This window comes from Gracilinanus agilis, chromosome 3 (assembly GCF_016433145.1).
Source record: "Gracilinanus agilis isolate LMUSP501 chromosome 3, AgileGrace, whole genome shotgun sequence".
NCBI lineage: Eukaryota > Metazoa > Chordata > Mammalia > Didelphimorphia > Didelphidae > Gracilinanus > Gracilinanus agilis.
This window is the reverse complement of record NC_058132.1, coordinates 374,324,419-374,351,910: the sequence shown is the minus strand read 5'-3', so window position 1 is coordinate 374,351,910 and position 27,492 is coordinate 374,324,419. Positions and strand designations below refer to the sequence as shown.

The window sequence follows — 27,492 nt, the reverse complement described above, 5'->3', positions numbered from 1 at the left end:
TGTGTTCATAAAATTCCTGCACTTGTCTTGGCAAATAGATTCTCAAGTATTTTATATTGTCTAGAGTGATTTTAAGTGGAGTTTCTCTTTTTAACTCCTGCTGCTGAGCTTCATTGGAGACATAGAAATGCTGATTTGTGTGAGTTTATTTTGTATCCTGCAACTTTGCTAAAGTTATTATTTCAACTAATTTTTAGTTGATTTTCTTGGATTCTATATCATCATATCATCCACAAAGAGTGATAGTTTAGTTTCCTCATTGCCTACTTTAATTCCTTCAATTTCTTTTCCTTTTCTAATTGCTAAAGCTACCCATTTATAGTACAATATAAACATTATTGGTGGTAATGGGCATCTTTCTTCACTCCTCTTGAACTCTTAAGACCATCTCCACCCTCAGTGTATGTGGGTATCATAGTGGGCTGAGTTGTTTTTTTTTGTTGTTGTTGTTGTTTGTTTTTTTTTCTGGACCTACATATGACTTTATTGGTATAGTGAACTTCCAATGAAAAAACTTCTACCATAAATTGGCATCTGCTCTGGAGTTCATGGTTTATAGAGAGAGCTGCCTTTATACTATTCAAGGAAACTTATTTCCTTAAAGTGAATATAGCTTCTACTAATGCAAATCACAGCCCCTCTGCACCTCAGTAGATAGTGTTCATGAGTTATTGTGAGAATGAGTGACCATACTTCTGATGATAAACCTCTGCAGACTTATCTGGGAGAGTCTTTAGATAACAAATACAATGTCCATCACTGGCTGATCAGTGGTGTTAGTAATTCAGTGGTTCCAGTAAGGATCTTGTCATTTTAAGTGAAATATTAGTTACATATTAAAATATTTAATGCAAAATTATTTTAGTTGGAGCAACTGTACATGAAATAGGCTTTTTATATGCTATAGTGAAGGAAGGAAGCAATATGGATTAATGGAAAGAACTTAGGATTTAGAGAGAGAGGGGGGTCTAACTCCCAGCTCTGCCACTTCCTGCCTCTGTGACTTTGGCAAAGTCACCCGCTATTGTTGTCTGGGTCTTAGTTTACACAGAAGGGTTGTTCTAGATAAGGGCTTGACAGACTACAGGTGAAAGGTCAAATCCAACTCACTTCTGAGATCTAGGAATGATTTTTAAGTTTTTTAATGTGATAAAAAAAACTTTATTTAAAATTGAAAAAAAATCCATTCTTAGCTCACTGACTATTCAAAAGCAATGAGCTAAGAATGGATTTCACTAGAATCTCTCCCATCTCTGAATTTGTGATCTTATGGTCCTTTATGTGTATGCACGCATACAGAGTTTCTATTAGTCAGTTGCCCTATTTTTCCTCTTTAACCTAGTTTCCTGTCAAGTTATGATATATTCAAGTTAACACAAAACAGAACAGACATGCCCTCTCTTTAAGTAGAAAAATAGCATTTAAAAGTTTGTAAACCTATCTAAATAAATCAAGATCATTGTCACATTTTATTGCTTTTGACACTTCCAAGTTAAAAGTGTGGTCAGGAAAAATTCAGTTCTGGCCATTCAAATATATATAAAATTTTAGACCATTGGATAGTTTATTGGTGTTGAAACTGTTCTTAAATTGCTTTGTGTATATGGGTGAGTGGATGATCATGGGTTCACATACCCCTGACTTTTTATGAGAGTTCATGCTTCCAGTTTCTTTCCTATGGGGGCCAAGAACAAAGTTAACCAGAGTCAACTTGGCTAAACCTATGAGAACAGTACCTATTTTAATTGTTTCTGTTTCTTTTGTTTTGATATAATTGACAGTTTTCCAAAAACCCTTCTAAAAAGTACTTTCCCTAGAAACAGTTAAACAAAACTACTTAATTACACAGTTATGTCAGATAGTACAAGTCACTTGCCACTTTTGAATTTACCAGGTGTTAACCAATAATCAACCAATAATCAATCAGTCAAGAGAGGAAGACAATGTCACTTTTGCTAATATGGTATCTACATGGAACATTGTATTTGACTTGAGCTCAGTTACTTTTTAGTACTGTCTTTATTTATATTGTTACACTCTCAAGGAGCTCACCATATAATGGGAGAGCCAACACGCTAACAATTATGCACAAACAGGATAAATTAGAGAGAATCTCAGGGGAAAAGACTAAGATGAAATACTGTGAAAGGCTAGAAGATAGAACTTGAGCTGACACTTGAAAGGAGGGACGGAAGGAGGGAGGGAGGGAGGGAGGGAGGGAGAGAGAGAGAGAGAGAGAGAGAGAGAGAGAGAGAGAGAGAGAGAGAGAGAGAGCGCGACCCAAGTCTAGAGGACAGCCAGTCAAAATGTATGGAGTCAAGCTATGGTTCAAGGAAAGACAAGGAAGTCAAGTAGCTTATTTAGCCATAATATGGAAAGGATGCTCAGCAAGGATACACTACTGATTCAGATAGAGCACCAACTCTTGTGTCCTTACACAAGTGTGTCTAGTCAGTAGGACATATCAGGTATGGTGACTAGCATTAGACATCTGCCATGTCTGAAAGGCACCAGCTCCTTGTGTGCCAGCCTTTTGTGTTGTAACAAGCAAGCCACATCAGTGGTTCAACCCTTAGTTTCTGGCTCATTTGTGTCTCAAGGGAAGCTTCTCTGCCTTTTCAAGAAAAAAAGTGCCCTAAATTACATGGCAAATACTTTTCTAACAAGTGATATGTAAAGTACTCCACCTTCTGATATTAGCAAAAAATTAAGGAAGACCTTTGGCCCGTTAAGTGAGAATATGAACAAGAGTTAATCAATAAGCACCATTGAATAAGTTGCAGTCTCCATAGTTGGTGAGAACTTTCAAGATAATGAGATCACGAGCCTATCTATTTGATTACTGAGTAAACTTGACAGAAAACTGAATAAAAGGGTGGAAAAAAAAGCAGCTGATACACTCATAATATAAACACTATTGAGTTCTTTGGCAAGAAGACTTTTCTGGATAAATATAAGTCAAAGATAGTATCTGTTGTCTTTTGAGTGCCTAGCTAATGCAAAATACTTGAAAAAAAGAAAAATTTTATAAGCACAAATAGCTTATAAGATATGGAGGAGAGAAGGTCATCTAGGACTTGATGGGTAATGAAAGGAGAGTAAAACCTGCCAATTTTGACTAGGCCCTTTGAACAAAGAGTGTGTCAGACAATTTAATGTCATCATCTAGACTGTTCAAGCAGCAATATCTAATAATATGATCAAAGAGAAAATAGAATTCCTATTGATTCTTTACTCTCTAGAGCTCCTCACCAATATCCTAACACCTATGTGGCCTAGTTTTCCAAACTATTGATTACATTTCTGAATACTGAACTATTTCATAGAACTCTGAATTTCTGTGCTCATCTGATAACCTATTTATTTTTCTCCTCTTATAAGTCTTCCAGCAACTTAAGTTTTCCATGCTTTTAATTTATGGCAGAGTTGTGTTGGGGTGTTTTTTATCAAAGGAGTTGTACATTAAAATCACATTTCATGAATTATATTTTATAAGATGGTAGAATAAAGGATGCTTGGCTCCCCCAATCCCTCCATGCACACAAACACACACACACACACACACACACACACACACACACACACACACATATACACACATACACACACACAAAATAAATGACCTCAAAACAAAGGAAAGATGGAGGAAATTGTCTCATTGGGATAAGAGGAGAGAGCAGTCCAGATAGCACAGTATCTATGTACAATGCAGATCTCAGAACAGTTCATGACTCAGTCAGAGGCAATGAAACTTCAGAATGGGAATATACCCAACCAGAACTACTTCACACAAATAGAGAAAGCAGAATACCTACAAACTCACATGGCAGCAGAGCCCTGGGCTACAAGGGAGCAGAGAGGGGGAACTGGAACTACAGCAAAATAATCTGCTCACTCCCATGTGGGTTGTAAAATACTTAGGGTAATAGAGTCAATGGTAGGAAGCCTGCTCATCCCAGGCCATTTGATAGGGGCAGTGAAGCAGTCAAGTGGGGACCAGCCCAGCACACAAAACAATGGGTTGCTGAATATATTTGGACAAAACAATTGCAAACCTCCCCAGGTCAAACCAGTAGAGACACTTCCTTGACAAACATATTGTGAGGAACAAAGGAGCAAATCCTATCCCAAGTACCAGAGAAGAATACTCTACAAGCTTGAAGCAATGCAACCCTCTATCTCAGGAACAGAGAAGAATCTCAACAGATAGAAAAGGTAGTGGGGGATAGAGGGAACAACTAGAAAAATGAACAAAAGAAAGGAAGAAAAAACCCTGACATTAGAAAGTTACTTTAATGTTAGGGAAGACCAAAATATGAACTCAGAAGAGGACATAAATGCCAAAAAGGAAGCATGTGAAACCTCAAGGAAAAGTGTAAAAGAATACCAAGCCTCAAAAGAATCCCTGGAAGAACTAAAAAAGAAGTTAAAGAACCAGATAATAAAAGAATTGACAGAAAAACTCAACAGCTAGAGAAAAAATTCACTGAAGAAAACAGCTTCCTAAGTAATAAAATCAACCAAGTGAAAATGAAACCCTTCAAAAACACTGCAGAAAATAACTCTTCAAAGAGCAGAATTAGCCAAATGGAAAAGGAAACATAAAAACTCAAAGGAAAAATAACTTTTTAAAAATTAGAATTGGATAAATAGAAGCTAATGAAAACCTAAGACAGTAGGAAACAATAAAACAAAATTCAAAAAGTGAAAAAAATAAAAGAAAACATAAAATAACTCACTAGAAAAAAATGACTGACCTGAAAAATCAATCCAGAAGAGATCATCTAAGAATCATCAGAATTTCTAAAAGCTATGTTTAAAAAAAGAGCCTAGATACCATATTATAAGAAATTATAAAGGAAAACTGCCCTGATATCCTCAAACAAGAAGGAAAAATATAAATAGAGAGCATCTACTAATCACCTTCTAAAAGAGACCACAAAACAAAATATTCCAGAAATATTGAAGCCAAATTCTAGAACTCCCAAGCCAAGGAAAATGTATGATAAGTTGCCAAAAGGAAATAATTCAGATATCAAGGAGCCAAAGTCAGGATCACACAGGTCCTAGCAACTTCAACATTAAAGGCCTGGAAAGTGTAGAATATGATTTTATGAAAGGCAAAGGATCTAGGACTATAATCTAGAATTACTTATTCAGCAAAACTGAGCATAATCCTCCAAGGGGGAAAAATATATTTAATGAAATAGAGGAATTTCAGACTTTCCTAACCAAAAAACTAGAGCAGAAAAGAAAGTCTAATAGCAAATTCAACACTTAAGAGAAGCATAAAAAGGGAAAGTGAAAATGTAAGTATTTTTGATGATGTTAAACTGAATACATTCATACCTACAAAGGTGATAATCGAAATAATTAAGATATCTCTGATACTTGAGAATAACAAGTACGCGAGATACATGAAGTACCAAAGATACTTAAGAATTTTATCACTATTAGAACAATGAAAAGGAGTATATCTAGAAAGAAGGAAGGAAGCTAAATAAAATGGGCTAATATTTTTTTAAAAAGGAACACATGGGGAGAAGCAAAAAGGAGAGCCAGAAGAGGGGGGTAAACTACTTCTCATTAAGAGATGCATAAGTGGCAAAAAACAGTGGAGGAGAAGCTGGGGAATGGCTATGATTGAACCTTACTTTAATCAGAACTAGTTCAAAGTGAGAATAACACCTACACTCAGCTTAGAAACCTACCTTACCCTATAGAGAAGTAGGAGGGTAGAGAGAATAAAGAGGGGGGGAATGGACAAAAGGTAGGGAAAATTGGGGGGGGGCTGTTTTTGAAAACAATATCTGTAAAGAGGCAAAGGCTAAAAGGAGAGAGAAAAAACAAAGGGAAAATAAGATGAAAGAAAACATAATTAGTAATCATAACTCATGTATAAAATGGAAGAAGATAGAGTAGATTTAAAAGCAGAACTTAACAATATGCTCTTTTCAAGAAACATATTTTAAACAGGGAGACACACACAGAATAAAAATAAGAGGCTAGAGCAGAATGTATTATCCCTCAACTAAAGTAAAAAAATCCAGAGTAGCAATTATCATTTCAGACAAAACAAAGGCAAAAATTGATCTAATCAGAAGAAATGAAGAAAGAAATTATATCCTGATAAAAGGCATCATAGACTGAAATAATGCCAATATTAAACATAAATGAACCAAATGGCATAACGTCCAGATTCCTAAAGGAAAATTACATGAGTTACAGGAGGAAATAGATAGTAAGGCATTACTAGTGGAGAACCTCAACCTTCCCCTCTCAGAAATAGATAAATCCAACCAAAAAATAAATAAAATGAAAGCTAAAGAGATAAATAGAACTTAGAAAAGCTGGATATGATAGACCTCTAGAGGAAACTGAATGGGAACAGAAAGGAATATACCTTTTCTCAGCAGTATATGGCAACTTAACAAAAATAGATCCCATAATTGGGCATAAAAACCTTATATTCAAATGTAGAAAAGCAAAAATATTAAGTGCATGCTTTAATGCAACAAAAATTAGATTCAACCAAAGATACCATAAAGAAAGACCAGAAATTAATTAGAAAATAAACATTCTTATCCTTAAGAACAAACCATAAAGAAATTAACAAGTTCATTAAACAAAAATGACAATCAGAAGGTAAAATCTCAAAATTTATGGGATGCAACCAAAGAAGTATTTTGAGGGAAATTCATGTCTCTTAATGTTTACATCAATAAATTAGAGAAAGAGAAGTTCAATGAATTGAGTGTGCAACTGAAAAAATAAGAAAAAGAACATTTTTTAAATCCCCAATTAAGTACTAAGTGAGAAATCCTGAAAACCAAAGGAGAGATAAATAAAATTGAAAGTAAGAACTAATAAATAAGACAAGTATTTGGTATTTTTAAAAAATGAAAGTTAAGCCATTGGTTAACTTGATTTTTTAAAAAAGAAAGAACTTGACTTAAAAAAGAAGACCAAATTTCCATGACCAGAAATTAAAAATCACAATAAAAGAAGAAATTAAAACAATTATTGCAAATTATTTTGCCCAGCTACATGATAATAAATCATGTTAGGCAAAAAAAGTAGGCAATCTAAGTGAAATAAATGAATACTTACAAAAATTTAAACTACCTAAGTTAACAATAGAATAACTTCACCACAGAATAAGAAATTGAAAAAAATCATCAAAGAGCTCCCTAAGAAAAAGGCCCTAGGACCAGTTGGATTCACAAGTGAATTTTACCAAACATTCAAGAATAACTAACTACATAATAATCCTACACAAACTATTTTTGAAAATAGTAGATGAGGGAATCTCATTCAAATATGGGAATATTGGAAAAAAGAGTTTCCAAAACTCTTTTTATGAAATCAAATATGCTATTGATACCCAAACCAGTAAAAGATAAAACAGAGAAGGAAAACTATAGACCAGGGGTCAGCAACCTTTTTGGCCATGAGAGCCATAAACGCCACATTTTTTAAAATGTAATTTCGTGAGAGCCGTTCTGTGCTCACAGTGCACACTCCTGTAACAGTGCAAGCTCCTGTAACAGCGCCTGAAAAAAGAATTGACTTTATGGCTCCTGCAGAAAGAGCCATATCTGGCCCTCAAAAGAGCCAGATATGGCTCTAGAGCCATACGTTGCCGACCCCTGCTAGAGACCAAATTCCCTAATGAACATTGATGCAAAAATTTTCAATTAAATACTAACAAGGAGATTACAACATTTTATTGCAAAAATAATAAACCATGATCAGCTAGGTTATTGGGCCATCAGGGGCAAACTATGAAAACAGAATATACAGTCTGAAAATAGAGTGTGGACCTAATTACCCAGAAGCACCTCCAACAGTTAGATTTGTAACAAAAATTAATATGAATGGGATAAATAATTCCAATGGAATGGTGGATGCACGGAGGATACCAGTGTTAGCAAAATGGCAAAATTCTTATAGCATTAAAGTTGTCTTCAAGAACTAAGGCATCTAATGATGTCCAAAGAAAACATGAAGCTTCCACAACCTCCAGAAGGACAAACATACAGCAATTAATTTTAACAAATCTCAAACTTATCTAAACCAACAACCTTCTTCTCATGTTACTATCTTGATTAAATCTCACAATGCAGAACCCACACATTAAAAGAATTCCAGCTGGTATACATGACCTGGACATTTGTTTTTGTTTTGTTTTCTTTTGTTTTGTTTTTTAGGTAGATAATTTGTATCATTTATTTTTTTCCACATAATTTTTATTTATTTATTTGCTTTGAATGTTTTCCCATAGTCACATGTTTCATGTTCTTTCCCTCTCCCCCAAATTCCCCCTAATCCCTCTTAGCCGACGCACAATTCCAATGTGTTTTACATGCATCATTGATCAAGACCTAATTCCATATTATTGATAGTTGGACTAGAGTTATTGTTTAGTGTCTACATCCCCAATAATATCCCCATCAGCCCATGTGTTCCAGCAGTTGTTTTTCTTCTGTGTTTTTCCTCCCACAGTTTTTCCTCTGAATGTGGCTAGTTTTCTTTCTCATAAGTCCCTGACCTGGACATTTGTAAGAATATATTTAATATATGTACACCCATTATGTTTTCAGGCACAATTGGAGGAAAAATGCAGCACAATTTTTTCCCCCTCTTATCAAGGCACTATCATTTAAGCATATACCTGGAGTACTCCAAATGGAATTCAGGTTTTACAAGATGAAAGCATGGCAAGAAGCATCAGATTGCTATGGAGTAATAATATATGTTTCAGAAATCTAATTTCTCAAGAAGGAAAATTATAAATGGTATGCCTGGTCTGTCTTGCTTAGTGAAAGAGTTGCAATGTAAATTGTTTAAAGTAGCTGGAACAATAAATACTGTTGCTAATTTTGTTCCATTTTTGAAGAGGTGTGGGTACTGACTACTAGTAGTAACAAAAAGTATGTTCAGGATTGTTTTGATACCTGTATTTATAAAAAGGAGGGAGGGAGATGGATTTCTGTTTTAAAGCAGCTCCTGTGTGTTACATGTAACAGACATGGTAAATATTTCTTTACGGTCTTTGTTCTGACAAACCATGAACTTAAGTTTAAGTGAAAAAAAAAAACAAAGGAAATAGGTATATGGATATGTGATTCTGAGATTAAAATTAGTCTTAAAATGTAAATAAAATGTGGAAAGTATCCTCAAGGCCGTGCCATTTCTATGATACTGCTGTAATATACGTACAGTGACTTGCAGAAGTGGCTAAAATCAAAATTATTGTATTGTGACAATCTCTTTATTTGTTCCCCTATTTTTGTATACTGATCAATTGGACCTTTGGTTATTATTGCTAAGGAGCAATTACATATTTGGTTTTATCCATCTTTGAGAGAATAGAAATCCCTTGTATTGTGTTTTAAAAATCTTGTAGCCTTTAATCACTTCAGAATTTTCAATACCTATCTCTTATACTTCTGTTTTCACATGCTATTTTAGTTCTTTTAACATCTTTTTTCCTTTTAATATTTTTCTGTGAAACTTGAGGTTCTCCCCATATAACACTTGGTTACATGGAGTTATATAAGCATGTCTTTTCTTTTGACTGTACTGTCTGCCCTGAGTGCTTATGGTACAATGCCATGAACTAGAATGAATTTCAACCATACCTCACCAAAAACATTTTCAAATTTAATTTTTCCTGTGGTTTTAATAATGTTTTTCACATTAGCAGCCTTGGTGTATGTACCATGTGGTTTGTTATAATGATTCGGAATCATCAGTAGAGTTTATAGTACTCTGCTGCTGTTCCTTCATCAGATTATATAGTTCATTAGTGTAAAGGATACTTTGGCTAAATTGATATATTTTAATATGTCTTTAACCCTTTAATTTTAAAATTATTCACAAGGAAGTTTAAAATGTTACTAAACAGATACATCTATGCCACTATATGTAGTATATTGTATATATGTAGTATAGTAGTATGAACTTATGTAGTATATTGGAAATGATTTGGAATGATTATTTCTGATCTTAAAATATATTCTGCTTTTAAAATGTTAACTTTTAAATGTTTAGGCAAGGAAGGGAATTGATATGGATTACCATAAAACTTTGTAAAGTGTTCATGGACCTGTGACAGTCTCAATCAGTATGTCTAAGTACTTTTTCACTGTGAGAAACTGTCTTGCTCTACATGGAAGCTAGTAAAGAATAGTTGTGGGAATATAAATTATTTACTCTGGGAACTCTGTATTACTTTAAATCATCTGTTTGCTGTTAAATTCTTGATATATTTGTGAGGCTCAGAAGCTCTAGAACTATGTTTGCTTGTGTTCCTTCCTCTCATCTGCACAGTTGTATTCAAACATTAGTTTTCCAGCTCTATGTTATCTAATTTAACTCTGCAACGTATATTTATCATTAATTTGGGGGGACTGTGGATTTCTGCAGAAACTTCCATGCCAATTAACAAATTTATAAAGCAGAATCCATTTTTTTTGCATGCTACAATTGAGTTGTGTGTAGCAATCAAAGCCATGCTGGTTGGTTATAGAAGGGGGATGATCCAGAACCACTCCTACATAGAGAAACATCTTAACAGGGCAGTTTTTATGCAGTTTCCCCTTTGTCTCTCTTTAAAAAGAGGTCAAGGTTCCAGGAGTGGATAGTCTTAAAATTTTTCAAGTGAACTGTATAATTGCCTTAGATGAATGTTTTTATTTTTTTTTATTTTTTTCTACTTATTTATTTTTTAAACCCTTAACTTCTGTGTATTGGCTCCTAGGTGGAAGAGTGGTAAGGGTGGGCAATGGGGGTCAAATGACTTGCCCAGAGTCACACAGCTGGGAAGTGTCTGAAGCCAGATTTGAACCTAGGACCTCCTGTCTCTAGGCCTGACTCTCAATCCACTGAGCTACCCAGCTGCCCCCTTAGATGATTGTTTTTAAAGGTTAGTAAGAGAAACCCTTAAAGGGTAATCATATGCTAATAAAGGATTGTAAAAAAACTTCTTGTTGTCGTATTAGATCAGTGTTCTGCTTTCTGAATTGGTCATATATTAAATTTTCCCCCTGTGACCCAGATTATATGAACTAATGAGATTTACATTCATGGGCATACTATGATTTTCCAGTGTCTTGAAACAACCATTTGTAATTCTACAACTCTATGAAAAGTCTTCGGCGTGTGATGTAGGGCCTTCATCATGAGATTAAAAAATATTTAATCAATAGTTTGTGTGCTCAGAGTAGGTTAGTTTGACCCATGTGTGTTCCAGGAGGTAGTTTTACAAGAAATAGATGACATAAGGTACTTAAACTGACAAAGTAAATATTCTTATTTAATGCATCTTACTGATAGATGACTATTTAATTGCTTTTAACTACATTAATAGTCTATGTAACTGGCAAATAACAGAAAATAATACTAATTGTAAAAGATTTAATATGTATATAATCATTGACAATTCTGATTGAGTATATCAATCCAAAATATAAAACACTTGATTTCATAGAATTCAGTTTAGTAGGAATATAAAGCTAAATACCTAAATATGATTTTATTTTTAAAGGACACAAGCAATAATAATACCTATTTAGTCTATGGCCTTGGAAGCATTTAGGAAAGCTGAAATTTTATTTCCCAAATCATCTTTAAATGGATTCAAATTTTAGACATATAAATTTTGTAAGCCAGTAATAAGTTCAATAAATTCTTTATGCTGTAGAAAGATGTAAAAGGCTAAAAACAAAAATGGAATAGAATATATTGTGCTTGATTATGGTCAGTTTAGTTTGAGTTTTGACATTTTCTTAGATATCACAGTGTCAGATTATTTTTTAATTGTATATTCTAGTGTGTTACATGCACATCTTATTTATAGCATTTTCAACATGAGAATGGAATTCTAATACTTGACATTTTGAATTTTTTAAACTTAAGCCTCTTTTCCCTAATCTCATTCTATTCTTTAGTTAAATTAGTTATTTTACTTTCCCCCAACACTAGCTTGATGGAGATTATATCTTCTCTTCCCCCCATCCCCTCCTTGAAGATTTCAACTTTCAGAGTTTAAAAAAAAAAGTGTATATATAGTGTGGGTAAAGAATATACATGGAAAAGGAATATATGCATATTATATTTACTAAAGGGAGGAGATGCATTAGAAAATTTGGTTAAATTTATATTTTAATGGTCTTTTAAATCAAAATTAATAATTTTAATCAGAAGTTAGCAAATATATTAAATGAGAATGTCCTCATGATAGTGCTATTTTAAAAATGCTAGGTTAAAAAAAATAATTCTAGAATCATAGAAAATAAAGAAAATTACAGAAAATAAAACCCATAAAGTCCCATGAGACTTTTTCTACAGAAATCTTGATAAATAAAAAGGAAGAAACCAGTATAATAAAACTAATGAAAACATGGACAAACCTTTATTTTGTGAAGTTATGCTATTGAATTTGCACTTTTTAAAAAAAAATCGCTATGAAAACCCTACTGTTATTAAGAACTAATTAGGATGTATGCTATCTAAATGTTTTATTAGCATATATATCCATCACATGCTAGGTCTATTCAATAATACCCAAACCAGATTAATTTCTGGTTTGTGCAAGTTTTTGATGATTCTCAATAAAAATCAATTCTGTTTGCTAATGTCAAAAAGGACCCTGGGGATTACCCTTTCTAGAATGAATATTTGAACAAATGTGTATTGTGTAAGTGCCCTATTTGTTTTGCATACTGTCAGTCATAAGTCCTGAAAGAACCTGGTTTGAGTTCTGATTAAATTAATATTTATTCCTGTTAAAAACAAACAAACAAACAAATAAACAAATAAATAAATAAATTTGAAATGGATAGTTGATCTAGATATAATGGGTGGCACCATAAATAAATTAGAGGAACATAGAAAAGTTTGCCTGTCATACTATATGGATAAGGGAAGAATTATAACCAAATAAGAGAAAGAGAACATTACAAAAAAATGAAATAGATAATTTTGTTTACATGAAATTAAAAAGATTTTACACAAATAAAACCAATGCAATCAAAATTGGAGGGGATACAAATTTGGAGAAAATTTTTATAGCAAGTATCTCTGACAAAAACCTCATTTCTCAAATACATAGAGAACTGAGTCAAATTTATAAGAAGACAAAACTTTCCCCAATCAAGAAAAGGTCAAAGGTTATAAATAGGCAGTTCTCAGAGGAAGAGATTAAAACTATTCATAGTCATATGAAAAAAAATTCCAAATCACTATTGATTAGAAAAAGACAAATTAAAACAATTCTGAAATACCCCCTCATACCTGCCAGATTGGCTAACATGACCAAAAAGGAAAATGATAAATATTGGAGGTGATGTAGGAAAATTGGGACACTAATACATTGTTGATGGAACTGTGAACTGATACAACTGTTCTGGAGAGCAATATGGAACCAGACTCAAAGGACCAAAAACTATGCATACCATTTGACCCAGCAATACCAATTCTAGGTCTATATCACCAAAGAGATCAGAGATTTAAAAAAAAAAAAAAAAAAAGACATACCCGTACCAAAATATTTTTTGCAGTTCTTTTTATAGTGGCAAAGAATTGGAAACTGAGGGGTTGTCCCTCTCTTGAGGATTGGGTGAACAAGTTGTGGTTGTAATGGAATGCTACCATGCCATAAGGAATGATGAATAGGATGGAAAGACTTATATGAAGTGATGCAAAGTGAAGTAAACAGAACCAGGAGAAAAATGTATATATAGTAACAAAAATATTATACGATGATCAACTGTGAAGGACTAAACTGTTATCAGTAAAGCAATTCTCCAAGATAACCATAAGGGACTCATAAAGAAAATGCTATCCATAGGCAAAAGAGGAATTATTGGAATCTGATTGCATATCGAAACATGCCATTTTCCACTATCTATATCCTTCATGAGATTTGTACTGTACGTATATGTCTCCTCTATCATTACTTGAGCAACATGGATATTTATATTACATAAAGTATGAGTATAATCTATATTAGAATATTCACCACCTCAAGGAAGGAGAAAATCTAAATTTTAAAATGTCAAAAAACAATTTAAAAATTGTTTTTATATGTACCTTTAAAAAATTTAAATTTTTTAAAATTTAAAAAAACACATAAAAATATTTTAGAAGTCTGCACAAAAAATCAGCAGTTGATATAAATGTTTTCTAAAATTCATCTGCTCCTTCATAAGTGAGAGAGAGAATATTGTGAATCTCAGCTTTCCTTTTGACATTTCTAAGTGACCTTGATAAGTTAGGTCCCAGAAAGTCTCACCCAGCTCCTATAAATGACCCTTGGAAAGTTGCCTGCCTGTAGCTGGCAGAAGTAAATGGAGCTAAGTAACAATTTGAGAAACACAGAAGCTTCAGCTTCCTTTTATAGCCTGTTTTTTTTTAGGGGGAAATAATACTTCCTCTAGGCTTTATTGAGAGTTACTAAGTCATTCTGGCTTTCCACATTGCTAGTTGTTTGTACTTACTGGAAATAGTTTAAAGAATGCCAGATTTTCATTTGTGGGACACATTTTTGTTTTGTACTTCCATTGTCATCTTCCATTATTTGGTCCATTTTTACCTTTCCAGGTTTGGCCCATTTATTTATTCAGTTTCATTCAACAAGTTCATTACTTAAATAAATTCTTATTTTTCTCATATAAGTACTCCCACCAGGCATGAATAATCAAGCCTTTTCATCTATAGTGACTCTTATTCCTGTCTTCCCTTAGGAACCCACTAACCATGTTATTGTTACTGTATCTTTTAGTCTCTTTTGGGTTCCAGAGCTTGTAATGATATTTCAATTTGTTTTTGGTTAATATTCTTTGTTCACCATTTTATGAAAAATTAAAATTTGAGAACCCAAAAGAAAGTTCTTGATTGTGAGCCAGATCTTAGAGAAAACATACACTTTGTAGTGTGGATCTTGAGACCATGTGAAACACACCATAGGTGTTGTGTATGGATTGAATTTGTTGAGGATTGATTGAATCTGCAAACTGAATTTCATGAAGGGACAGTGTCATAAACATACAACCACTAGCACTTCTGTCTTCTCCTTAACAAAGTTGCTACCATCTTCACTTTTTTGGAAAGTCCATTTATTATTGATTAGGAAAAAATGAACTAAACAAGTCACTAATTCTATTGAGAAAGCTTGATGAATCCTTCAGAGATGGCTTTTTTAGAACAATGAATTAATTTTTCTTATGCTTAGTGTTTAAATGCTTAAACAACCTTTGCCCAAAAAATCAAGGACTAGACAAAAATCTTAACTTTAGGGTTTTGTCTGGAGAACACCGTTCACGTTACATATATTTATTTCCCTTGTTTCTCTGTGTGGCAAATGCTCTGTATTGTGATGTGTTTTTGAAAGAACCACTTAGAGAGATAAATGTCTGATTTTCTTGTGATGCTTTTAGCTTAAGGCAAAGATCAGAGAAATGTTAATGTACTAATGTCAACTAATTGGAGAATGTCAACTTATTGAAGAAATGAGGATGTCTCTCTTGAGACTGCATAGAAGTTAATTTTCTTCTCAAGATTTGGAAAGACTTCAGATTGTCTAGGCCATTTGGTACACAAATATGCAGAAGATAATCTTCAAACTAATGAGAACTCAGTGGTATAACTAAAATACTGCCCCCAAAGCGCAATTTTTAGAAAGGGCTTTTTTATCCATTACAAATTGCAAAGTAAATAGACCTCTGGAGGAAACAATTTCCTATGTTTATTCCATAAACGATCAGGTAAATACCCAACTTTGACTAACCTCAGTGTTCTCTAAGGCCAAAAGAACTTTCCAGGTTTTGCTGTAGTTTCTACACTGAATTAGAAGTCAAAAGATAGAGATTCAAGAATTCAATTACTGCCATAAGTCAGTCCTGTGGCAAATCACTTAATTCCCCCAAGGACCTCAGTTTTCTCATCCTTAAAACTTTGCATTTGGGGCAGTTAAGTAGCACAGTGGATAGAGGGCCAGGCCTGAAGTTGGGAGTACTGGTGTTCAAATCTGGACTCAGATACCTCCGAGCTGTGTGGCCCTGGGCAAGTCATTTACCCCCACTGCCTCGCCCTTGCTACTCTTCTGTCCTAGAACTGATACTAAAACGTAAATGAAAAGTTTTAAGGAGGGGAAAAAAATTGCAGTTGAACCAAGTAGTCTCAAAGGTCTTCTTAACCTCTAATATTCTACAATTTTAATATTGAACTATTCCTAATTTTTCCAAAGTTAGAAAGGAAAAAAAAAAGACAAATTTCTTTATAGGGAGAAATTTTTAAAATGAAGTGAAAGGATCAAATAATCAAGGAAGAAGCCTCCACTCCCTTTTTTTAAAGCTTTTGAGAGCACACTTTCTAGTCTTTAGAATCTCATGGGGTATATATTGGTCTCTTGATTTCTTTTAGTCTATAAATTAGTTCAGCAAAAGGGATAGATAGAATCTGCCATTCTTCTGTCTTTATGATCTTCTCTACTTTTGTTTTATTTCTTACCCAGAGGTAGATGAATTATGTTTTATACATGATATAAAAATTCTATGTTAGGAATGCTTCATATCCCCTGATAATTTTATTCCAACAGTATTCATTTAGTAGAAAACTTACTGGATTTGAAGTCAAGTTTTGAATCTCAGTGCCACTACTAATTATTATCCAGGTTACTTTGGGTAAACTACACATCAGTTCCTCTTTTGTAACATAAGTGGATTAGACTAGATAATCTCCCAATTCCCTTCCATGTCTAACTCTGTATTCTTGTAAGTCCCATGCAAATCCATCCTTCAAATGGTACCTGATGGACTTTTTCAAAAAAGACATAGACAGGGGTATGCTGGTGGTCTTAGGAGCCAATTATTAAATTTTATTTAGGATTGTTTATACCTGGGATACGAGTAAATTACACTACAAATTAGGGCTTGATTTATGATTTTTGTCTAGGCTTAAGAAAGTAATGGGGGAAATGTTAATAAGGCAAATTAGGCTTAAAAATGTAGCATTTTTCAGAGAACTGGTTGTTAACATTTACCAGCATACCCATGGGTACATGGTAGAATTAGAATTACCTAATTCCCCCTTCAAACTTGACAAATAGCTGGAGAATTCAACCTAATAAATTTACAGCATCTTCCAGTGTCACAAGATGCTGGATGAACATGAATTTCAGGGTAAGCAAACCTTACTGTCCCAGTACTCAACCTGTTGGCACAAGGCCTAGATTAGAAATTGGAATTTCCATCTAGGTTATAGGCCTGATTCTGGGGAGCCCAGTGTGTTTTCTGACAGTTTTGTAGATCTAGCCTAGAAATAGGAAATTTGGTGGCAAATTGAGTTGGGATTGTCCCATTATCTTTTGACTTAGTTCTTTGGGAAATCTCCTTAGCTAACCTATAAATAGCCAAACTTGTTTGTGCATATCTCAGCAAGGGCATAGTGGAAGAGAACAGCTGCCTGAGAAAAATCACTCTAGTTCCTGTTTCCTGCGCCTATGGCTCATGTTGTCTTAATATTGAAACAGGAGATTTCTTGGGATCAAAGAGTACCTGTGATTTTCTTAGGACCATTTTGGCTCTCAGGTAGGTGGGTGTGCTGGAGCTGTGCAAAGGCTAGTAGTATCCCTATTTCTAGATTTCTACATTAAAAATAGTAATAGAAGGCATTTGGGGAAAAGTGGATCCTTACCCTCTGATTAATCATTTAAGAGAACAGATAGTTTGAATGGTATTTGAGAACTTGGTATTAGAAGTCCTGGATTCTAGTCCTGCCTTCCCTACTTTCTCTATAAATGTATATAACCTTTTAGCCTCTCTAATGCTCATTTTCTTCATTTGTAAAATGATGCTTATACTACCACCTCACTTGTTTGCTATGAGGAAAACACTCTTTAAAATTTTAAATGCTTTACATATGTGAGTTGTTACACTTTCCTGTCATACTAGTAATAGCAAACTGATGTCTCTTTTTACTATAATTGAGCTGCTGATGGAGACTTGTGGATGCCTCCATCCCAGAGGACCACCATTTAGAACTGTTTGTTTTCCTTTTTCCACATTTCTTTTACTTTCCTGGTAATCACTGCTACTGTCTTTCAGATTTTGATAAGAACTCTGGCAATTGGGAGACTCAAATTCTAAACCTGGCTTTATCACATCCTTGTTTGACCTTGAGCAAAAATCCACTTCCCCCCGCTAAGCCTTTGTTAATTTAATCAAGGATTGCTTAGGGTGGAGGAATGAATGGATTGATGTTTGATAATGACAAGCTAAAATTCTCAGACTTTATCTTACTAGTAGCATTCTTGGATGCCTAACTTTTAGAGTATTTTGGAGACAAAAGTCATTTCAAAGGATCTGTTGGGGTTGGAAGCTAAATATTTGTAACTATAGTTTAGTAATGATATAAGTGACATTAAATTTCAGTATTGGAGATAGAATGATATGGTTTTCATTATAACTTTTGTTTTCTCCTTAATTCTCCATAGTTTTCTTTCTTGCATGAGTATATGGAGACGAACTGGCTCATGATTTTATTGGTAGAGGGAACTCCTGGGTTATGGGATGGTAGGATAGATAAGTCCCTCAATTTGGTGTCTAGAAGACTTAGGTTCAAATTTTATCTTGTGAATGTGAAATTCTCCACCCCACTCATGATTATATGCATACTAGCAGTTTTTCCTAGTTTAGTTATTTTATTCTTAAACTTTTCTAAAATTAATAAAAATATAATTCTATCTATCTCTTAATCATGTAAGCATTTTGTATAAGCATAGTTCTGAAAGAATCTCTTTTGAAAATCACACACAGCAGATATCATATGGTGTTCTTACTCTTCTCTCTTTTCTCTATAATGCAAAGTTGAGGTTCAAATGCACCCATATAATCTGATTTTACTTGATGCTGAGGATCTATAGAGATATCTATAGAAATGTCAGGATTCTTGAGGAACGAACTATGAATATATCTGGTGTTTTTTTTTAAGTTTATTTATTTAATTAATTTGGAATATTTTTCCATAGTTACATGAATCATGTTCTTTCCTTCCCCTTCTCCTACCCCCTTCCCATAGCCAATGAGCAATTCCACTGGGTTTTACATGTGTCATTGAATATATCTGAATTCTTGAGGAACTATAGAGATATCTGGATTCTTGGGCTAACTTATACATATCTGGAAAATTATTGTGTCTTTAATATGTTTTGGGGCATATAAGGAGGTCACTCACAAACCTTGGGGGCTTCATTTGCCAACCAGAGTCCGGCCCTCTCTCAATAAGCCTATTTCTTTTTGGCTTGACACTTTGTTTTACTTTTTGGCGTCTCTGCTAATAAATTTTCACCACAACCTTGAGTAAATCACTTAACCTCACATTTTTTGTCCTTGTGTCCTCAATGACTTGCATACAGTAGGTCATGTGGAAGAAGTAGATAGGTAGAAGGCTTAGACTAGAACTAAAAAGATATGAGTTTGAATCTAACCTCTGACGTGTTTTTGCTGGATAAAATCATTTAACCTCTTTGGGCTTCTGTCCTCTCATCTATAAAATGATAATAGTAATATATCTGTGGAACCTATTCCACAGGGTTTTGTGAAATTTTCACACAGACAAATGAGCAATGTTTGGCAAACTTTTAAGGTGCTATGTATAAATGTCAGTTACTATTATTGTTTTCTCATCTTCTTTTTGGTTGAGTTTGAATAGAAATGGACCTCTTCTTGAAAGCAGATCTCTCAGGGAGAGTGTGATAGTGGCAAGAATATTGGTTGGGGCATCAAAGGATCTAATTCAGGTTCTGACTCTTTTCCTTACTCCCTTGGACAATGGATAAGTCACTCCTCTCTGGGACTGGTGTCCTCATCTTTAAAATGGCAGAGTTCAATTGGAGGTGATCTCTAAGGTCAGTGGTGCCAAACTCAAATAGAAATTGATCCCCAAGGGTCCACATATTGACTTTATGTCATATTGCATCTTAATTTATTTTTGTTAAGCCCTTATTTATTACATTTTTTTTAAAACCCTTACCTGCCATCTTAGAATCAATACTGTGTATTGGTTCTAAGGCAGAAGAATGGTAAAGGCGAGGCAACTGGGGTTAAATGACTTGCCCAGAATCACACAGCTAGAAAGTGTCTAAGGCCAGATTTTGTACCCCAGAATCTCCCATCTCTGGGACTGGCTCTCAATCCACTAAGCCATCTAGTTGCCCTTCCTAAATACATTTTAATATGATTCTGTCTCATTTGGAAGAGTGAAGGCCACTCTCATCTGATATCCCTAACGTCCCTTCCAACTTCCAACCCAATGATCTATTTTTTTTTTTAGTGTTTATTTAATTGAATTTTAATGGAATCATTCCAATTGCAAAGCCGTCTCTGTTTCTTTTATGAGTTATTATTATATATTATGTTGTCCTTCCATATTATATATTCCTTCATCAGACATCCCCAATCATCTAACTATCCTCATAAAACATTGGTCACTCATCACCAGAATTCTCTTTGCTGTGGGATGCCTCTTTGACCACAGTAAAATATCCGGGTCACAAGATTAGACTAACTTATGCTCATCTGGGTTCTAATGTTAAACTATATGTTCTCAAGAGGACAATCTCTATCTACCTTACGCCTCCCTCATCTGCTTCTGCATATGTTCCTCAGTCTTCATATTATTTATCATTTCTGATTATGAGGAATAGAACCATCTGGACAGGTTAGATTTTCTTTGAGACACATATCACTCTTTGTATAATATAAACATATACAAATAATACAAATAGAAATACACATGAAGTCTTGTGACCCTGATTTACAGAAAATCCCTAATACACTTTGTAGCTCTTGAGAATTCACTGATCTTAGAGTATTAAGCCCCAAACTAGACATCAGGAGACTAAGAATTTATACCAACTTTTGTAAATGACTTTTTGAGTGATCTTGAGCTGGTCACTGTTCTGTTCTGTGTCTCATTTTTCTCACCCATGGAACAAAGGAGAATGTTTTCTCTCAGCTACCCAAATCATCATAAAAAAAATTTTAGGATATATTTTTCTACTTCCATAGGTTAAAATTCCATCAAGTTAAACAATATTTAAAACATCTTTTTAAATTTACAAACATTTGTCTTTATCCCACTCCCCCACTGCAAAAAAACAGACAATTACCTTGTAACAAAGATGCATAACCAAACAAAAATTCCAACATTCACCATATCTAGAAATTATGTGGTGTTTTATATATATGTGTGTGTGTGTGTGTGTGTATACATATGTTAAAATTTTATCTTTTTTAATCACCTCTCTATCAAGAGGTGGTTATCATGTTTCAATACACTATCCTTGTCCTCTGGAATCACATTTGGTCATTGCATTGGTCAGAAGTCTTGAGGCTTTAGAGTATTTGTCTTTACAATGTTATAGCATACAAGATTTTCCTAGAATAATAATTTTAATAGTCATGGGAATTCCTTGACTGAAAACAACAATAGAAAAAGAATTCCATTGTTGTTCGGTCATTTCAGTCCTGTCTGACTTTTTGTGACCCCAATCGAGAATTTTTGGCAAAGATACTGGAATGGTTTGCCATTATCCTTCTCCATTTCATTTTTATAGATGAGAAAAATAGGTGTAATTGATTTGCTCAGGGTCACATAGCTAGAAAGTGTATGAGGCTAGATTTGAACTCAAGAAGATGAATCTTCTTGACTGCAGGCCCAGCACTCTATCCCCTGTGCCACCTACCTTCCCTAAAATTCAATTTACCCATCACTTTTTAAAAAAGCTTTTGTTTTTATCCTCCTAAAGCACTTATAAATCATAAAGTGTTACTTCTAGGGAGGACCTTAGAGATCACCTATTGCAAGCTATTCATTTTACAGAAGAGGAGCCCGAGATGCAAAAAGAATAAATAACTTATAGGCCATGCAAGTAAATAAGTAACATTAGTCAGGCTTAAGGCTCTGATTCAAGTCCTCTGAATCCAGATATGATCCTCTTTCCAGTTTCCCACACACTGCCTCTGAATTGCCTATAAGAAGGTCCTAAATTGCATTTCCCCCCTGCAAAAACAGTGATATCATTTTTGATAAACAGAAATGCTATAGCTTCTGAGTTTGTGGCTACTATTTAAGGACTGCGTCTTAATTGACAATGTTAGTAGCTCCAAACGTGTGCTTCAAAAAAAAAAAAAATCGAGAAGTTCTATTTAAAAAAGAATACATTAGCATTGTTGTAAGATCCTATAAATACATTAAAGGAATTTGCAAATAGACACTTAAAAAGTCACTTCCACACCTACAGTCTGATCATTGTCAAAACACCAGCTGCAGTCCCCCTACTTAGAAGGATCAGAACCTTTTTTTGAAAAACACCTACAGTATTTTTCAAAATAGGATTGCTTTTGGCTCCCATGTAGGAGATCCTTTCAGCCTGGCGTTTGTGACTGGCTCTTCCCTTAATGGATCATAAGTCAGCAGTTAGAAAAATGTGAAGGGGAGACATTTTCTGACTTGCCAACAGCTTGGGTTGTTGTTTTAGGTTGTGAGAGGGAACTATATTATAGTGTAGAGGAATTTGTTTCACAGTTCTTAAGATTCCTAGCTTAGCTTCAAAGTCAAACTGCTTCTAAAAAACTGGATGGGCAGGTTCCCATGAGACTAAGCCACCCACCAGGGTTCTTTCCCTACACTTCTAAAGGCATGGAAAGGGCAGGCTTCTGTGAAGCTTGCCACATAAATGCCCAATTAATCTCTGAGCCAAACTCTGACTCCTGTGGATGGGAACATTAAAGGATTAAGGTTAGGGATAGGATAAAATATCATTCCTGCACACAGACCATTGCCGGGAGTTTGGTCCTTGGGGAGATCATACCACAAATACACTAGCTCCGCCCAGAGCTTCGACCGAGGGAAATTATGAAGGTGACCACCTAATACACAACAAGGGACGCTTTTTAATATTTTTAATGTAAATGAATATTCTAATGCTAGGAAATGACATTTTTCATGGCATGTAAATATTTTAGAATCTGAGAATTAGATCTGGCAGGCTAGTACAGATGATAGAATCAGGAATTGGAATTAGGAGATTTAAATTCACAACCTGCCTCAGATACTGTATGACACTGAACATATTTTTTGTCTTTTCAAAGCCCCAGTTCCTTCACCTCTATGCTATTTGCATTAATTGTCTCATGCAACTTTTGAAGACAATGCTTTATAAGATTTAAAGAATTATATAAATTTATAGGGCATATAAATTTAAAGAATATATAAATTTAAAGAATTATATAAATGAGAGTTGTTTTTATTATCTTGTGCAACTTCTAATTTGACATATGAAATAATCAGAGACTCAAAGGAGTTAGGTGACTTGCTTAGGGCCACATAGCTACTAATTAGTAGACCTGAGTCCAGCAGCCAGATGTTCTTTCCACTAAGTTAAGTCACATTTTTTGTTTCATTTTTAAAAGTATTTACAAGGACCCAGAGCAATTATGTTTTAATAGTTCTTGGATCCGAAATGCCCCATTCCACATCTTGGAGAAAGACTCTGAGTTCTACCTTTGGGTGGGACAGAATTCCTAAATGTTCCTCTCTTCCACTCTCCTATCTCCAAGAGGTATGTTAGATTAGAACATTTGTACTCTATGGGTATAATGCTCTATTTGGGTTTCAGAATAAAATCCATTTTCCCTTGTCCTCTGATCACATGGGTAGTGAGCAAACACACACACACACACATACATACATATATACTTATTTATTATGTATACACATTCACATAATGTCCAAGCTATTAATAAAGTAGAAAGGTGTACAGAGAAGGGTAGAAAATGGAGAACACAAGAATAAATGGGCTTTTCATCTCCCCCAATAGGTAAAAAATCTCAGCTCAACCATGGATCTCAATAGAGAAGTTAGCTCTTGGCAGGCTCTAGAGTTACAAGAACTAGGAATCAAGGAACATATTAGAAGACAAGCTTTTCTCTCATATCTATAGTTCTAAGGGCTCCCATTTACCATTCAGAAGTTTATGCCTTTCATATCCTGCCTACCTTCAAATCCCACTCTTTCCCTCTGTGTTTTTCTAAAGTCTTTTTTCTACACCATGCTCAGCATCCTGGGCTGGGACATCTCTCAGCCATCAGAAGGTACATCTCCCTACATGCCTTTAGTGAACCACCCAGCTTGCCAGGAGCACTTACACACTGATGGACAAAAGAGGGCAAGTGACAGGTGGAGAAGACATAGTTTTGACATGGAAGAATGTAGTTTTCCAGCTTTGCCTAGAGTCTGTACAAATGCCATGTTCTAGCTCTGTTCCCTCCCATCTTTTCCTACTCTTCACGGTTTTTTATACAAGTGGAATCCAGTTAAAATGAAGCTCAAGGGAGACCTTGAAAGTGAAAACAAATCATAGGAAGTTGATTTTCCACATTCAGAAAGAGATCTGCCAATCTCCTTTGCTGGGATTTTAGGTTATATAGTATGTATGTTAGTATTTTTAGAATGGCTATGTATGTAAGTCCAAAGGTTTGTTTTTGTTTTTTCAAATATATATCAGTTTGAGCTGCCTTTCTGATTCACTGCCTAACTTTCACCATGGGACCATTGATATCTCAGAATGAGAAGGGACTGCCTATTATTCACTGTGCTCGGGATAGTTATTTCTAGGCAAAATATAAAATCTGGTTATGGCTTTTGGTATTTAATGGATTCAAAGAATAATAAGACGTCCTAGGTACAAATGTAATTTAAGCAAATTCTATTACATCTTTTATGAAAGTACAGTACCCTATTGTTTAGGCTTAGTCAGTACTAAACTAATAAAAGTGAAAAACAACTGCTTTACCACTGGAGAAAAGGGATAATTTATTAAAAATGAATGTTTTTCTCTCTCATTAAAGCTCCTCCTAAAAATTTCTTTGGGAGGACTAAACCCATTATACAAATTAGTTTGTGATAAGGCCCTAGTTGAAATCAGTGAACTAACAAAATATATTCAGTGAACTATTTCTAGTCTTTTGGCTTGGAAATTAGTTGCTCAAAAGAAAATACTATTTTAATTTTTTGAACTTGACAAATGTCAGTAAGCTTGAACATTTTCATTCAGGAAAAATATATGGCAACACAAATTACACATATGTGTAGGTGTGGAGTTATTTTTTGAAAATATTATATACTCAAATATACAAGGAGATAAATCAATTGTACAAAAAAAAATCAAGCCATCTCCCAAATGGGCAAAGGACATGAATAGGCAATTCTCAGATAAAGAAATCAAAACTATTAATAAGCATCTGAGAAAGTGTTCTAAATCTCTAATAATTAGAGAAATGCAAATCAAAACAACTCTGAGGTATCACCTCACACCTAGCAGGATGGCTAAAATGACAACAAGGGAGAGTAATGAATGTTGGAGGGGATGTGGCAAAAGTGGGACATTAATGCATTGCTGGTGGAGTTGTAAACTGATCCAACCATTCTGGATGGCAATTTGGAACTATGCTCAAAGGGCTTTACAAGACTAACTGCCTTTTGATCCAACCATAGCACTGCTTGGAATATACCCCAAAGAGATAATAAGGAAAAAGACTTGTACAAAAATATTTATAGCCACGTTCTTTGAGGTGGCAAAAAATTGGAAAATGAGAGAATGTCCTTCAATTGGGGAATGGCTGAACAAATTGTGGTATCTGTTGGTGATGGAATACTATTGTGCTCAAAGAAATAAAGAACTGGAGGAATTCCATGTGAACTGGAATGACCTCCAGGAACTGATGCAGAGTGAAAGGAGCCAGAAGAACATTGTACACAGAGACTGATACACTGTGGTAAAATTGAACATAACAGACTTCTCTACTAGCAGCAATGCAAGGATCCAGATCAAGGCTGAGGGACTTATGAGAAAGAAAATTAGCCACATTCAGAGGAAGAACTGTGGGAGGAGAAACACAGAAGAAAAACAACTGCTTGAACACATGGGCTGATGGGGATATTATTGGGGATGTAGACACTATATGGTAACTCTAGTCCAACTATCAATAATATGGAATTAAGTCTTGATCAATGATATATGTAAAACCCAGTGGAATTGTGCATTGGCTAAGGGAAATTAGGGGGATTGGGGGAGAGGGAAAGAACATGAAATATGTAACTAGGGGAAAATATTCAAAATAAATTTTTTTTAATTTTTTAAAAAGAAAATATTATATACTAAGTTCATCACAGTTCCAAAAGTTGTCCTATTGTTTATGTTTCCCTCTAAACCTCCATTTGTGTATTTTTAATTGACTTCATTGAAGTTTCTTTCTTTCTTTTCTTCTTTCTTTTATCTTCTTTTCTTCTTTCCTCTTATTTTCCTTCCTTCCTTTTTTTTTCTTTTCCTTCCTTTCCTTCTCCTTTCCCTTTCCCCTTTCCTTACCATTCTAAACCATCATTAGAGTACATATTGCTTGGATAATTAAAGCTTAAGTTGAATCAGAAATAAGTTTGTTACCTGTGAGATCTCTCCAAATCAAGTCAACAAGCCTTTACTAAGTGCCTCCTGTGTGCCAGGAATTATACAAAGTGCTGGGGATACAAAGAAAAAGGCAAAAAACAGCCTCTTCTTTCAAGGAGCTCACAACCTCATGGGAGAAACTACAAACAATTATAGACAGACAAGCTATAGACAGGATAAATTGGAGACAATCAAGAGAAGGAAAGCCACTCTCATTAAGGGGAATTGGGAAAAGATTCTTATAGAAAATGAGGTTTATTCAGTTTCTGTCAGAGTAAAGAGTTAGAATTGAAATCAGAATAACCTTGGTTCAAATCTTGCCTCTGACACTAGCCATGTCAACCATAGGCTAGTTGCTTAACTTCTCTGAGACTCAGTTTTCTCACCTATAATATGACAGTTATAATGCCTTTACTACCTTATTCCCAGGATTGTAATGAGACTCAGAGTATATGAAAAGTGCTTTGAAAACTTCAGAGTGCTTCTTTTTTTTCCTTATATATGTGCTGACAAAACAGTATTAAAATTTTTTTTTAATTTTCCCACTTCTCCCTCCTCCCCAAGAAGGCAGGAAATATGATATAAGTTTTACATATATTATCATATAATACATATTTTCAGTTATTAGCATTTTTGTTGTTGTGTCATTTTTCTGTATCTGACTCTTTGTGACACCTTTTGAGATTTTCTTGGCAGAGATACTGGAGTGGTTCACCATTTCCTTCTCCAATACTTTTTTATAGGTGAGGAAACTGAGGCTCGCAGGTTTAAGTGACTTGCCCAAGGTCATACTGATAGCAAGTGTCTTAAGACTAGATTTGAACTCGTGTCCTTAACTCCAGGCTCAGCACTGTACCACCTTGATGACCAGATATTATAATTAATAATACTCAAAAGAGTCTGGAGTCTGACATGGCACAACTTTGACATGCTTTGAAAATGTCATACCTATAATTATCTTTGCTCCTTCAGAATCCTAC

The 27,492-nt window shown here is 34.5% G+C and overlaps 1 protein-coding gene and 1 pseudogene across 1 annotated transcript in view; both read left to right on the top strand.

The window, feature by feature from the left end:
* SH3KBP1 (SH3 domain containing kinase binding protein 1) overlaps positions 1-27,492 on the top strand; it is a 466,672-nt gene that overhangs the window by 392,737 nt on the left and 46,443 nt on the right. The gene's annotated exons all lie outside the window — the stretch shown is intronic.
* LOC123239147 lies at positions 680-8,123 on the top strand (annotated as a pseudogene).